This window comes from Lagopus muta, chromosome 2 (genome assembly GCF_023343835.1).
Source record: "Lagopus muta isolate bLagMut1 chromosome 2, bLagMut1 primary, whole genome shotgun sequence".
NCBI classification, from domain to species: Eukaryota; Metazoa; Chordata; class Aves; order Galliformes; family Phasianidae; genus Lagopus; species Lagopus muta.
The window spans coordinates 30571929-30588168 of NC_064434.1; the positions used below are offsets into that span (position 1 = coordinate 30571929).

Consider the following 16240-nt stretch of genomic DNA (forward strand, 5'->3'; position numbering starts at 1 on the left):
TATTTCTACATCAGTTATGAAAGTGAGCTAGAATACTCCCTGTTCTTTCTTAATGTAATTTTTGAGTAAGAAGCAGGGTTCTGTTCTGCCACAATATGACAGGCCGATCAAATTTTCATAATTTGTAATAGCCTCTTATCAGTATTCATTTTTTCCTAATGCAGTAACAAGAAGTCTTATCAGATGTGACAAAAAAAGATTACTGATAAGAAAGGCAACAGAGATTAAATAACAACAGAGATCAAATAAATTATTTCCAAGACATTAGAATTCCCCCAGCAAGACTTCTGACATTGATTTCCTGTTGCACCTTGGAAACATTACTTTCATAGCAAATATCACAGCACGGTGAACGAGTAAGCAAAACTGGTGATTAGAATCATCTCACACCTGAATTTGTAGAAGCTGCTTTGAACTTGTGTTGCATTTCTCATGGGAAAGAGCTGGCTAAAAATGGCATTCACTGTGAGGGAGACTGCTGATTTCACATGCCTACACCTAGGGATACAAATGATTCACCTGGTGGAACAAATGCTTCTTGCCTGAGAAGCATAAAACAAAGATATGCAGCTCCTCATTCAACATTACAGAACCTACAAAAAGATACAGAAAGGTTTCTATAGGACATCATCATTACTTCAAAACAGGATCTGCATTCACAAATGAGAAATATTTTCATGTTATGTGGTACTTTCCTGCTGAAAAGCAGTTAATGTCACAAATTTAGGTTGTCATATACTAAGCTATAGATTAATTTTATTGCATTTAAGCCATATTACTTTCCTTGAAGAATTGCAAGCTGTAGAATAGTTATCAGTTGAAGTGTTTTATGAGATTAACTGCAAAGTCCCACGTAAGATTTAATCATTTTCTATTATAGAATTCAGGTACGGAGTACAGCAGATGAATCTACTGCAAACTTGCAGAGATGGAAGATAGGACTTCTGCTGAACGGGAAGAGGGCTCCTCCTTCCAGAAAGTTGCACAGAGCCAGCAACATCAGTTAAGTATCTTATATATGCATTACTGATTCTTCTTCTCGTAACCCTCTTAGTAGACTGGATTTGTGCCTTTTTAGTGAAAGTGCGTTGCCTTTCAGGTCTAAAATTAGCTTTATTCTAATTCCCTTAACACACAACAGATGGAGAGCTGTAATCTGAAGAGTCCTATAACAAAGTGCCCCAAGTATGCTTTCAGTAAAAGGCTTGATTCTACCACTTTTTTGGCTTGAGTTCTACACAATGATACATAATTTAAGTACATAAAGATCATCGAAACTACTGATTCCGCTTGTAAAAAAGTGTAGCACGTGTGTGTTTGCATGACAGAAGCCCTTTAACATGACTTAAGAAAAGCTTGCATAATAGTTTCCTAATTTGACATAATGTATTTGTCTCCTCAGACTGTCAGCTGTCTTAGAATGTTAAATAAGTGGTAAAGACATGGCATGAACAATACACCAAGCCAAACTACTTATTTCTTTGGGGTTTTGGATTTCAATTATTTTAGATTGTGATTAGAATGGAGATGTATCACAACATTTAGACGTTTTGTTGGAAGCTCTTTAAAAAACACATAGGTTATTTATGGCATTTTCTGCCAGTAAAATGCTTATGAAAAATCTTTTTGCTGAAACATTTCTTGAGAGTGGGGAAACCTACTCCTACATGTGCTCATAATACATGAAACAATACAAGGCAAATAACAGAGATACACATCTGTTAAACTGCAGAGGTTAAATACCCATTAAAATGCCATCATTTCTGTTTGTGCTATAGAAAAGTAATTAGAATAATCATAAAGTAGTTGCTTTTGTTACATGTATGGAGATTTCATTACAGAGAGAAAACATTTAATAACACGTAATATCTGCTTCTGAGTATATTTTCCTTGTGAAATTCACAAGACAGCTACTTCAGTGAAAGAGAATATGAGTATAGTGTTAGGCAGAAGTTCAGTTTGCCAAGTGAGAGGGCAGAAAATCACTTCTCTGTTTTTACAAGGCTTATTTCAAGACCACGGATTTTCAATGGATACTGTGGTACTGATTTTTGGTGCTGAAAGTTCCACTGCTTGTGAAGTACACTGTGAAAATGCATTCCTCACCTTGATAAGGCAGAAAATAATCATCCTTGCAATATAACACAAACTAGGCTGTTTTGCTTTAATTGTGCAGTCATTGCTCCTTTTGGAGTTGATTACAGTCTCAAGGGAAATACTACTGTGTACTATTTCATAAAATACAAATACGGGTATAATTAATTGTTTAGTTTTGCATGCTTCACTAATTTGTGGCAAATATGATGGGGTTTGGCTATGATGCTGGTGAAAAAATTCCAAACTAATGAAAAACAGTGCAGTTCTGAGAAAGTCAGCAAGTTTTCAAATGCGCAGAACATGGAACATACTCCATTATTCAGGAGACTGCTTACTGTATGAGGAGGATGGGCAGAGAGAAATGCCATACAGCTGGGGAAAAACACAGAAGTAAATGGAGAGGGGAAAGGATGATGCAGAGATGAGAACTCAGTCTGATCTGTAGTTCTCACTGGTGGCAGTGTTAATCTAAACTGGGGCACAAAGGGGTTGACTTAAAGGCCAACTGTCATTGTCTTGCATTAATGAATAAAAGGAGCTAGGTTTAGCCAGTTGAAGTTTCTGACTATGCAATTGCTTGGATTCTGTGAACTGGTAAATACCAGACTTTCTTAGCACTCATTTAATTGAATAGGATAGTAACAAGTGTAAATACAACAAGCAGACTTTCCAGAACCACTTTAGTTCATCTCTGCTTTGTTTACAGGGGACTATACCTAACATAGTCCCTCACAGTGCACAGGGACATCTAATGTCTGAATCAGAGACTGCAGGTAAACACATTCCTCAGGCTATGGCCGCACACTGTAGGTAAGAAGCATACACAGAAGAGGCTGAAACAGTGCAGCCAAAGCTGGTATTCAGAAAATTATCTCACATATGTGCAAATGTTACCTTATGTAATCAAAATCGAGTATTATTTGAATGAGAGTCTTGAATGACACTGTCAAGTGAACAAGTAACTTAGATAATCCTGATCCATGCAACGTGAAACCTCACTGAAATAACATAATGCCAGCAATTTTCCCCCTCACATATTTTGTCAGTAAATGGTACTTAGCTTTAAAATGACAGGAGGTATCTATATGCAAAACATCAGAGTACTGCTCAAATAGGGAAACTACCTCAGCAATCTCCCTGAAGCATAAGAATTTAAGGAAGTGTAATTAGAATAATGTTCAGGGGATTTAAAAAGCTGGATTGAATTTTCTGTTCGGCTACAGGCATCTTGTGTGACCTTCAGAAAAGCCCTTGAGCCAGATCCCCATAGCTGCAGTCTGGAGGAGTCAGGGATTTGTCAGGCTTTGATGAGCTGCGGCTGTGTTGAACAGTTGAACCGATTTCCATAAAACTTGCCAAACTCTAGGAGGAAGAACATGTGAAAAAGGGCTTTCAGGATAGTGAAGGAAGTACCACAACCATTCGAAAATTGGAAGATTGACTTGTGTTCAGGTGTTGACATTACCTATACCTTCAAAAGGTGCTTGCAGAGTTTTTACTCAAGTTTATGATCCACTGTTAGTCATATGTGCATATAGTTATCTTGTTTGTGGTATCAGAGTAACATTTGTGTAGTTTGGATGATTGATTGCTATTTTACTCTCATTCCTGATTTCATATTAGGTTAGTAATTGTCCCACGTATCTACATTGTTCCTGTATTAAGTAATGTATTTGAAATATATTGATTAACAGCAAATACTGCAAAAGCTTTTCTTTGTTTTTGTTTATAGTGAAGCTGATATATTTTTAATAAGTTACTGTTGTGATCAAAATGTCATATATTTCCCTTCTTACATAAGAGAATGTTTTTCTTGGATTACTGGAAAAGATAATTTCAAGTTAAAATTGATGGCTTAAAAAAAGTCACTAATAAAGAAACTTTTAGCTGGTCAATTCTGTTTTCATCAAAAGACGACTTATTAGTGGGAATTATTATAGAAAACTTAATTGAACTTTGCAGTTGTTAAGACAAAAAGACACACTGCCAAGTTAACTTTAATATCTTTCTAGGATTTCTGTAACTCCCATTGGCTCCCTACTGCACCAAAAATAAAAAATAAAATAAAATCCCTGACAGATTTTTTTTTTCTATATTGGAAATGCCAGTGGACTCTAGGGACATCTCATTCTTCATAGGCCTTCCTCTTTGCCTTTAAATCACTGATGTAATGTTTCTCCATACAATTTCAGTTTCCTTATAAAAATCTATTTGAAAATATCTCTCCTGAGGAATTAAATTCAAATCCTGCCTTTGAACATTTGCTCTGTTTATGTCTCCTATAAGGCAGATTTTCAGGAATCATCTTTATCATCTTTGCAGCAGTTCCTGTATCGTGAGTGATAGCTTATTTGTAGAGAAGGTAAAGGCTGTTCTAAGTTTCTTTATATAAGTGTAGAATAGGAACTTTACTTTTAGATTCAGAGAGATTGCTTGAATTTTTTTGCTCTGCTCCTTTTTGTGTACTTTTTCTAGACTCCTCTTTCTGAAATTATCAGTTTTTGAAGGCATGGAGTTGTAGATACAGACAAAAATCCTATGAAAATGCATTTGTGCTTTAGCTCAATTTATCTTTGATTATTAAGAATGAATGTAAAGCAAAAATTGAAAATAAACTGTATATTATTTAACAATATTTTCTGCTTAGAGAGATTGAATAGATGGCAAAAAATGGTGTACCCCTTTCTTGATTAAAATTCTCTAAGGTTTATGTCTACATTCAGAAATCTGTTCAGCTTCTTTGACATCATTTGGCATTTTACTCATGTATTAGAATAGAATTTGTCCCAGTGTACTAGTAGGTATATTGGCCAGTCTAAAACATGATTATTCAGATCTGTATTTGTATATAATTCTATACCTGAATTTTAAGGGAACTCTAGAGGCAATCAGGAAACTTAGCAGTAAATTTATAGTTGATATATACAGTGTAATGGATTTTTGAAAGAAGAATTGAATAATAAAATCATTAAGGTTGGAAGAGACCTCCAGTTGAACTGTCCACCCGTATGGGAACTGCTGAGTCACGGCCTGAACCTCTGATTGATCACCTGAGGTGAGCCATGAGTCAGCCAGAGGAGCACAGGTGAAGGCAATTCTCCTGTGCTGCCAGAAGGGGTGGAGCCAGGCTCCACTCCTCCTAGACCTATTTAAGAGCTGGCTACCAGAGGGGAAGGATCTCTTCTAGAGATCACCTCTCTTGGTGTTTTGTGGTGAGCCTAGCCAAAGGGTAAGCTCTTCCACTTATTCTCTTTTTGTTATCGTTGTCTACTTTGCCTAACTCTCTTGATTATATTGTGATTATAACATCTTGATATCTATTGATTATACACTACCTATCATCAATATTGCCCAATAAACCCTGATCCATAGTACCACATATTTCATGAACACCTCCAGGGATGGTAACCCAACCTCTTCCCTGGGCAGCCTCTTCCTGTGCTTGACCACTCTTTTGGATAACAAATTTTTCCTAATATCCAACCTGAACCTCCCCTGGTGCAACTGGAGGCCACTTCCTCTAGTGCTATGGCTAGTTACATGGGAGAAGAGGGCTACCCTCACCTCACCACAGCCTCCTTTCAGGTAGTTGTAGACAGCAATAAGGTCTTCCCTGAGCCTCCTCTTCTCCAGACTCAGGTGCTCCTCATAAGACTGTGCTTTAGTTCTGTCACCAGCTTTATTGCCCTTCTCTGGGTTTGTCACAAAGCACTGATGACTTTTTTGTTGTGAGGAGCCCAAAACTGAACACAGTACTCAAGATGTGGCCTCACCAGAGCTGAGTATGATCACTTCCCTACTCCTGCTAGCAACACTATTTCTGATACAAGCCAGGATACCATTGGCCTTCTTGACTACCTGGGCACACTGCTGGTTCATGTTCAGCAGAGCAGTAGAACTACTCATCTCTTATACTGGGGTCTTAATATAGAGTCACCCAGATGCAATAATGTAATCATCACCACTGAACTTGTTGAAAATGGAGTTGAGGTTAGTAAATACCCCTAATAGGAGAGAAGTGGTCCTGAACTTACAGTGGAGTTTCCATGTGACATAGTGTATTGTACTTAATAGAATATTGTGTCTCATTCTGTTGTTTTTTCCTCTAAAACATTTCTTGTGGAAAATCCAGCAGGACATGGAACCATTCTTTTCCCATTTCTTTTCCGCTGGAATAATCTGATGTAACATTGATTTTCACTCATGGATGCTTGATAATTATCTTGAGACCCCTAGTTAGAAAATGAGTTAATAGGCGCAGAGTATTATTATTATATCCTATTAGCATTTAAGAGGGCAAAGTTTTCTAATTTAAAGAGACACTATGAATATTGACTGATTCAAAATATCAGTCTATGATTTGATATTCCTGTGAAATCTGTTTTCTGCTCATTCTGCACCCATTGTACCATCTAAATGATATAAATCATCCACAAAATTCTAGCATCTCGGATAAGGCACCTGCTGAATATAAAATTTGAGAAAGTACATGTATCTGTGCATACAAATTCATCTCTGACTCTATTTTGGTATGAATGACTATCCTCCACCAATGCTATAAAGCAGTACATTTAACAACATGGATATAAAAAATTTGGAAGAATTCTGAAATTGTTATCCCTCTTGGACAAGGTTGCTGAGAATTGCTTTGAGAGTTTCATCTCTATTTATATGTTTTATTTTATTCTATTTCATTCTATTATTTTGTTTTTAATAGAGTTTATTATTCTAGTATTACTCATAAATAGCAACTAAGCAGTATGCAGTGGTGATTGTACTGCTTAAGTAGAGGAATCTGCTTAGTCTTCGGGTTTAAATCCTTTGTTAAAGGCTGATTTGTATTTTACATCATATTTTTAATGCAAACTTAGATACTAGCTTGTAGTTAAAAAAAACACCAAACAATTACAGTATAAAGGTATCATTTTCAAAATACTGGAGAATGTATTTGTATATATTTCATTTTCTACATTTTCTTCATAAAAAGCCAAGATATAAACAAACACAGCAGGTCGGGCCAAATACTTTTTCTCATTTGTCTTCCACCCCTGTAACCAATGGCAAATATTTAGGGGAGAAGTATAAAAGCAGAGTAAGTAGTAGCAGTTGTAAAAATAGTAGCAATAGTCTAGAAACATAGAATATCAGAAGCTGGAAAGCTGGGCCTGATGTATCCCAGGGTAATATAGGCCCTTTTGGCTACTAGGGCACACTCCTGGCTCAGATTCTAGTAGTAATAGTACTAGTAATAGTAATTCTCCAGAGAACTTTTTGAACCTCTGGAAAATGATGCATATGATCTTTCACACTTTTTTCCCCCTAAGCAAATAGCCCAATGCTTCATACTTCAGCAACGGACACAAACTGAGGATAAGACATACAAATTCATGTTTCTCAATATGGGGATCTACACAAGACATAAGTTTCTAAGACATTACAATTCTTTGCATGCAGTGCATGCAGTTATTGCTACTTTGTGGAACTGTACCACCTTTAATATGCTTTCTGTTTTCTTAGGTGGTATTTGAAACCCTTCTATACTGTAGCTCTGATAAATACTTGAACAGAATCATAGGATGATATGGAGTTGTAAGAGGACTCTGGGCCTCTTCTTTTTTCTGTTATTTCTATAGTTTACAGTTATCTTTTCAGAAGAATATATCTCCATCCTCTCTGTAATCTTCCATTAAAGTAGTTGTACATAGCACTAAGATGTCCCTTGAGCTTTCCTTTCTCTGCGAATTAGTAAGTACAAGAAATTGTATGAATCTTCAGTGAAATAAAGAATGTTAAGATTTTGTTGTTGATGGTGTTAAAATGAATAGTCTGTAAGTCTTCATTGTCTCGGCCAAGATCTGAATTTTTGCCTTATTTCTGGAGACTAGTGAAACAGTACCAACTCCCCTTCACTATTCATCTTGTAGATTGATACAGTATTAACATCTCTTGAAAATATCTGGAGAAGAAATACCAGAACTCTGTTTTTTTTTTTTTTTTTTTTTTTTTTTTTTTTTTTTTTTTTGGGCGGGGGGGGGCGGGGGGGTTGTGGAGGGATGATGAGGGGTGGGAGGGAGTGGTGAGTGTACGGGGAGTTAGTGTTGATTTAATTAAATCTGTTTTCATTTCTAAGATTTCATAGACCACATCCTAAGGGGATCTAAGCCTCTATTGCACTCTGACTTCATTTGAATTTCTCATAGAGATGTAACGTGCTAGAGTTATATTTCTTCTGAGTCGTGTATATTCCTTTCAGAAATTATGAGCTTTGTGGTCCACCATAGCAGGGAAGTAATTGTAGATAACATTATAGCTTTGAAGAAGTGCTGGAACTCTCAGCTGGGATGCCTGTTACCTGCCAAGGAGGGATTTAGACTGAACTACTTGAATATTTAAGCAACCATTTTACTTGGAAGTAATTTGTCTTAGTATGTTGTACTAACCTATAATCTGTTCAAACTGTAAATAGTCTGCGTGTTTTTCTTGTCATTAGGTTTACTTTATTAATAGACACAGAGTGTACATGTATGAGCCACTATTTTCAGGCAATTGATGGAAAATTCCTTATACAATTATTTATTTTCTATTTCAAGTGAATGTCTTTTTAATCATTTCTTCTTAATATTTTTTTCCAGTCCCTTACAATGTTTATTTACTTGTATTATACATTTTCTAGTTGTTAAAGGAAGTAGAGACATCTCTATGTCTGGGTAATTTGAGAATTTTGTGAAATACTTATCCACGTTTTCTGGTTTCAGAATTGCATTTATACATACTTAACATAATTGCATCATAACATACTTATGATCATTTTTCAGTAAATGTTCCATTAGTACAGTTTCTTACCCAATTGTTTATGAAAAGTGGAGTTCTGGTTAGTGAAGTCACTTTGTCTAACCAAAGGGGTAAATACTAATTCTCTATAATGGCTAAAAAAATTATGACTGGAATCATATATTTAATTTGAAAGATAATACTGTGATTTATGTGAGATCTCTAGTTCAGGGAAGAAACTTGTCAACTTTAGTTAATGTTGGTGTTCTTGCTTTTTTTTTTTTTTAATTTGGTATTTTAATTTCAGGGAGAATACTTTTAAATCCTCAGCTAGACAACTGAACACTCAAATATGCCTGTTTATCATTTATTTTGTGAAGAATGAGGTAACAAGACATTTCTCTGCTGCGTGGCAAGGATGGTCAATATGAGATTCCAGTTTATTTTAGGAAATTATTTGGAAAACATTTTTCTTTTCCCGAATTTGAGTTCGTGAAACAGATGAAATAAACACAAATGTTTAAGTCTCTAAGCATGACAAATTTTAGCAATGCAATTGCCTCAGAAGAATAGATCATTCAACTTTATCACTACTTGTTTTGTGCTGTGTTCTAACTCAATTGCAGGCTTCTAGTTTTGGATAAAGTGTGTATTTTCAAATACATAGAGACATGCATAGAACACATAATAGGTAAGCTGGGAAAATAAATAAAAGGCTGTAGAACTGAAATCTATTGTTTGGTATCTTTTCAGAGCTAAGGGGTCCATTTTCTGAAAGCTGTCTCACTTTAAATTGCTTGCTACTCTTCAGTAGAGTTTTAAAAAATGTGAGAAATAACATTTTCTCAGAAGACAACGGTATGAAGGGATAAGCAGAGGTCAGCTGAATGTAAACCACTGAGTAATTGGCTGGCTGGAACTTTATTAATGTCAACATCAAGTCAGTTCTGCTGCATTCTTATTCCTAGCAAGTTCTTAAGATTAAGGTAAGTTTATTTTGTTCATTTAAATTCAGCATTTAAAATATTTGCTATCTTTCCCACTTTCTTTTCACTGGCTTTAGTTTATTGACTGTTTGAGTTACGGTTTTAATACGTTTTTTTCTTTCATTGAGAGTAAGTTTTTGAGTCCTGACAACATATTTAATTATTCATGGGAATGCAGTTGTGACTCACAAGCAGAACAAAAGACATACATACTGCCAAAGGATCAAATTGGGAAACCTTTCCCCTTAAGAGAAAAAAATAATTGATTAAATTTCTTCTTCAAATATTATTTCACCAAAATATTGTTTGTTTTTTTTTTTTTTTTAGCATGAGGCTGACTTTTGGGATACCTCTTATGGCAGAAATCTATCCATCCCAAGTTGTTCTGTCACAGTGCTACAGTATCAAACACTGAAGAACGCTTGCAGAACCTATGTGATAATTCTGCTTTTCTGAGGGTTTGTATTAAGCAATTTATTTTGTATCAGTACAGTTTGTGTATACAAAATGTGTGACTCCTTGCATCAGACCTTGTATTAACTAAGTTGTTTAAACAAATTCTTAAACTTTAATTGATTTGGCAGCAGCTAATGCTCTGATGTATGTGAGAGCAGAATCAGGATCATGTTCTGCCTCAAAGGCTGCAAGAAGAGATGTATAAATTTGTATTGTCATTAATATGTATTAAAAGCTTCAGCAGCTGAACTGAATCGTATTCTCAAATAAGAGGAATGGAATAGTGCTTTGTTATGCTTTATAGAGAGCTTGAATAGCATTTAGATAAATGCTGAAGTTATTATGTTTTTCTGAAGCTGAAAGTTTTTCATCTTTTTGAATGTGAAATACAAATTCAATGATGTTCTCCCACATACGAAGTGCAAAGTAATTTGAAGAATGTAAAGTACAGAGTTGCAGTATTTTGAGAAGGGAAACAAGTTGTATCTAATATGATATTAATTCTATACCTCCTTTCAAAATGTCAAATTTAAGAATGCAGACAGCCTTTTCATGTTCCTTTAGATGCAAATACATGAACTCAAGTCTGAAAGTATATATTTTTAAATGCAATGTGATAATCCAGTCAAAAATTATAGAACTTGAATTCAGAGAAACTTGCCTAATCTATTGCATCTGCCTGCATGAAAATAAGCTTAGTACAGAATGACAGAGACACATAATTTTTGTGTTAAATAAAATACCTCTAGGAATAATTCTGAAGTGTGTTTTTCCATATACTTCTGAACAGTTATGGAAAAAAAAAACAACCAATATGTTCTTCAAATCAGTTAAACCAGATCTGCAGTGTTGTGATTAATGGGAAATTTAGAGAATATGTGGAGCTATCAGAGAAGTTACAGTTCCCCGTTCCACTGAGCCAAGCCTAGCTTAGTTAACACTGAGGGATCTGCTGGGGAATTAGTGAATTTTATATTATTTGTTACTGATGAGTGCTTCTGAAGACAAAATACAACCCTTCAATGTTATAAAACTTCCTTTACTCTTATTAGATAGCAAGCACAAACCAGAGTATCAGATTAGTACTGAGAAAAGCTGACTACATCAAATCTTGGGCTGTGGAGCTCTGTGAGTCCAACAGAATAGTCCCTCAAGGCTGGTGGGATTTCAGCTGCATTGGCTTCTGCCACTAATTGAAGTGCCAGGAAGGGATTGGAGTTTCTTGAAATGTTAATAGCTGTTTGAAAATCTTGCTCTCTCCACTTAGCTAAATCAAAATAACAGCAGCAATCTACATGAGTTTCTGTAGCTCTGTCAGCTGATAGTTTGCAGTGATGTCATTTCTTCTATAAACTCTACTTTTGTTCTTATGAGAGAAGACAAATTTGTATATCTTATAAAATTCCTACGTGTTTTGGAAAATATCTGTAGCTGTAATAATTATTTTTCCCTTGCCCTTTTCTTGCACAAGAAAAAAAAACAACAAATAACTCCAGTGAAAAGCTTGAAGTCTGCAAGAACACTTTATTTTCTAGACTCAGAATAATTGTTTAGTGCACATAGTTTCCTTTTTATGGATGCATTCAATTTATATCTTTCTCTTCCTCAATAAGCTTGTTGATTTTTGTCATATACTTGCTTAGCACTATTGGCCATCAGTTTTCAGATGTTAGGACTAATCCCCATTTCACTCAGTGATGTTGATTTTTGTCCTTGTTAATCTTCTGATTGATTCTTTCTGTGTCTGTCTTCTCAAAATCATTGTAAAAGCTATGTAGTGAGTAATTACTTCTGGGCTATAGCTGCTACTGAAAGAAATGAGTTGGGTGTATCCTGTAAATTTGCAAATTCCAAGACAATGTTACTGAGGTTTTATTTTCCTCATGAGGATTCATTATTTATTACTTGCAAATACCTATTCTGTACTAGGTGTCAAAGAATGATTTTGAAATGGAGCTTGTTAAAAGACATTTATTTGAAATGCCAAGTAGAATGATCTCTGAGGCCATATTCCAGGCATTTGTGTACTCATGAAAACTCACTGGCAAAGAGAAATAAGTATATTGATCTTGGTGTCTTAATTACATGCTGGGAATTGACAGAATCCCACTGTTATCCTCAAGATGGTAGAAAACTTCAGGTTTTTTTGCCCAAAGCAACAGTTGTATCAGGAGATACTTAAAAGTGCTAAGAGGGGAGGTACATGGCTTCTTAAGCCGACTTCATATTGTATTTTGATTTTCAAGTCCATTTATTCTAAATAACTTATAAACTATGAACAAAAGGGATCAATCTGGAGTGTTTTCTGCCTTCTGTGCATAAACTACACTGTGGTAGAGTTCACAGTACAAGCAGTTGTGTTATTATCTAATAGGGAACGTGAGCTGGGCTTAGACCGTCGTGAGACAGGTTAGTTTTACCCTACTGATGATGTGTTGTTGCGATAGTAAAATGTATTTATAGTTTAGTCCAGTTTTCTTAGGCCTTGGAGGGAAGGCTGAATACTTGAAATGGCAAAGGCAGAAAGAAATTGGAATAAACAGATGAAACTAGATGGTTATGTAAAGAGAGATGTAAGAGCATTCTGAAGTAAAATACATCTCCTTGAAAGGAATGAGTTTAACACGATAGTTAAACAGTACTTTTTGAGAGTATTTTGCCCAGAAAACATACAGAGCCACATAGCACTTATTTTGTAACAGGTCAGACAGCTTCTACTTTGCTTAAATGAGTGGCTTGTTATTGCAGTTTTGTTATAGTTGCTTATCACTGAAGATGTTACTTAGTATATGTGGTACAGACATGGACAGCTAATTTACACATTTGTATTGAAGGCTAAGTACTTAGCATGATGTTTAGGATTTAAAAACATTTATTGAGAATTGAATGTATTATAAGAATTATTACTGCAAAAAAAAGAACTGTCAGAAAAAGCAATGTAAATTGTGTTTTGTTCCACTTGTGTATAAGTAATGTATATTTGAATGGGAAATCTTTCAATTTAGATATAGCTTAACACAAGTTCTTCTTTTCCTCATGTTTGAAAAGGATATTCTTATGTTTGTCACTTTACAGTCTGTCATGGTATAAGGTTGTAATTTCTCAGATAGACTTGTGTTTACCAGGAGCATTGCAGAAGTAATTATGAAAAGATGCTTGCTGAAACACAACAGCTTTATTCTAAAATTAATAATTAAAATAAGAACCATAAAAATCATAAGTGTAGTTCTATAGCTTAGAGCTAAGGATATAATTGAATTTTGATGTCTATTATTTTATTATGCAGTTTGTTTCTCTACTTTAAAACCTACTTATTTGAGCACTTAATATGTGAAATTCATAATTGAGCTCAATTTTGGTGAAGTCTAGAATTATGAAGACTGTTGCATATTTTTATGTCCTGGATCTCTCATAAAGCTTATACTGCATGTGCTGAATGAAGCTCTGCTCATGTTAGACTTAGAATAAAATAAACAGTGATGCACAGGAAAGACAGTACAAGATCATTTCTTCATGAGAATACACTAAACATTACAGTCCCAAAACTTGTAAGAAATATACCTAGGAATACTCTGCTTTGTTTGACACAAGCAGAAAGGGATATCCAGTGAAACCACCAGACACTATGTTCAAAACAAGTGAAAGGAATGGATGGATTTATGAAGCAACTACTAAACACGATAGGCTCTGTATGCAGCTTCTGGCTAAACAAAGTCCCCCATCTGCTCTTTTCAGGAAGTTGGAAAAGCTTAACATCTAGTACCATTTCTTGCATTCTTTCCATAAGCACTGGCCTATGGGCGGGGAGAATATGTTGGGCTAAACAGCCTTTTATTCAATTCTGTTCTCAAAATTATAGGTCTTTTACTTGATGAGCGACCCCCATGGCTTTGTTGGCTGATAGCAAGATCTTTTTAGAATACATCTCTCCACATAGCTGTTTCTTTCAGGGACCTTCACGCTCTGATTACATAGGCTGAAATGAAACACTGGTAGAAAAAAATCTAATAGTTTAAAATAATAATAGTATGCAATAATAATGTTATTTTCTTATATTCTTCAGAATTGTATTGACAATAGCTTTTAGCTGAGAAATTTTGTGTGGAAACAGAAAATATCTGCAGAATAGTTTTGACAGATTCTTGGTTTCTTCATCTTTTTCCTGTGTGCCAAGAACAGACAAGACATTCAGCATGGTCCTGTATTTCTAGTTTAGTCCAGTTTTCTTAGGCTTTGGAGGGAAGGCTGAATACTTGAAATGGCAAAGGCAGAAAGAAATTGGAATAAACAGATGAAACTAGATGGTTATGTAAAGGATACTGAAAAACATTTCAGGACTTTTCCTGCTCAGAGAAACCCAGAGAAGGATAATTATAACAGAAATTACAGTTGTTAGATGGTTCTTTATCTTCCACTCTTTTAAATATTTTACACATGGAGAGTCTATTTTCTCTGATGCCTCTGAAAGAAGTTTCTGACTGTATAACTTCTCTTATCCTTTTGTAGGCCATGTTTTCCTGTTTGATACATCTTGCAGTATCAAAATAAATGTGTATTATTTGTGTACAGAATTATGTCAATGGAAATAATACATATAGATTAGCTACATTAGCTGCCTGCACTTCTTCATGTATTTTATATTATTTACACTTCCATTCTCAAGGTGATTTTGTTGTCTGCTTTAAAATCTAGTAGTAAAGCAGTTGAAAACCTTCTTGATATAATTAACACTTTAGCTTTGAGCATCAATGCTGTGATGGGCCCTTCCTGAAGTATCTTGTGCCACAGGTTGAAGAAAGCTCAGTTATATTGGAAAAAAGAATTCCAGATGTTCCACTAGGTTTTCTACTTAGATATTAAGAGTATTAAATCTTCCCTTTTTCTAGAATGGAAATATAGTTGCGGCACAGATCTTGCTTTATGTTCCTGTAATAAGGGATTCTGAAAACTTTGAGATTCAATTTCATCTTTAAAATACGTATCTCGCTCCAATTTATAGGAGAGAGAGGAGGTTCTTTCTAATCTCTGTGTGAGATTAAGAAGCAACGGTTCAAATATTGGTCCGACCAGTTTATTATAAATCCTAATCAGGGAGACAGGGAAGGGAAGGATGGCGACTTTTATGAATTAGGGTGACAGGGAAGGAAAGGAGGGCATAGAAAAGATAGGAAATAAGCAAGAATTGCATGAATCAGAGATAGTCACCACCAGGATCCAGCAGCAGTCTGTTGCACGTTTCAAAGGTCCAAGGCAAAAGTACAGGGGGAGAGCAGCAGTAGCACAACCAGTCTTGGGCAGCAAGCAGGTAGCAGGAAGAAGCTGCAGGATAAGTCTGGGAGGAAGCAGCAGCACTCAGGCAGCAGGACCAGGAGAATCTGTCAGCATGCAGGCATTCCGTAGTGAGGGATCTGATGGCAGACACATATCCTCATGGTTGTTGGTCCCTCTTTTATCCTCCTTTTTTCTTGCCTATGTGATATCCGTGGGTGCTTGAGCAAGTGTCATGTGAGTACCCCCTGAGATGGCCATCTTCCTTGAGATAGTCCACACAAAAGACTGCTTCACGGCCATTAAGCTGCGGCTTATCTCTCTTTTGTTTCCACTGGCCTTGTCCATCTGTGTCCCTCAGACAAAGGATTTCTCAACCCTTGTCCAGGACTTGCTTGGACTTGTCCATCTGTTGTCCCCTGCAATCTTAGAGATGATGTAAAAAAATAATCTCTTACAATACGTCAAAATCTCTCTTGCTAGAAAGGTCAAAAGGAACAGCCTCATTGTAGGTACTTGCAGTGACTTGAATACCTTTATAAAATCCCATCTGTATGACGCAGTATTAGAAAACGATGAAGATATGACCAGGTGAATTAAAGGATGTATATATACATGAATCTGCCATAAGAAATGTACATTCTTCTTTAAATTATCTATTT

The 16240-nt window shown here is 35.6% G+C and overlaps 1 protein-coding gene across 1 annotated transcript in view; it reads left to right on the forward strand.

The window, feature by feature from the left end:
- LOC125688971 (maestro heat-like repeat-containing protein family member 2B) overlaps positions 1-16240 on the forward strand; it is a 142941-nt gene that overhangs the window by 51753 nt on the left and 74948 nt on the right. Inside the window, exons 6-9 of the mRNA XM_048935665.1 lie at positions 881-1002; positions 3321-5326; positions 9622-9854; positions 10182-10312. The gene's annotated coding sequence lies outside the window, so the exon portion shown is untranslated. The remainder of the gene's footprint in view (positions 1-880; positions 1003-3320; positions 5327-9621; positions 9855-10181; positions 10313-16240) is intronic.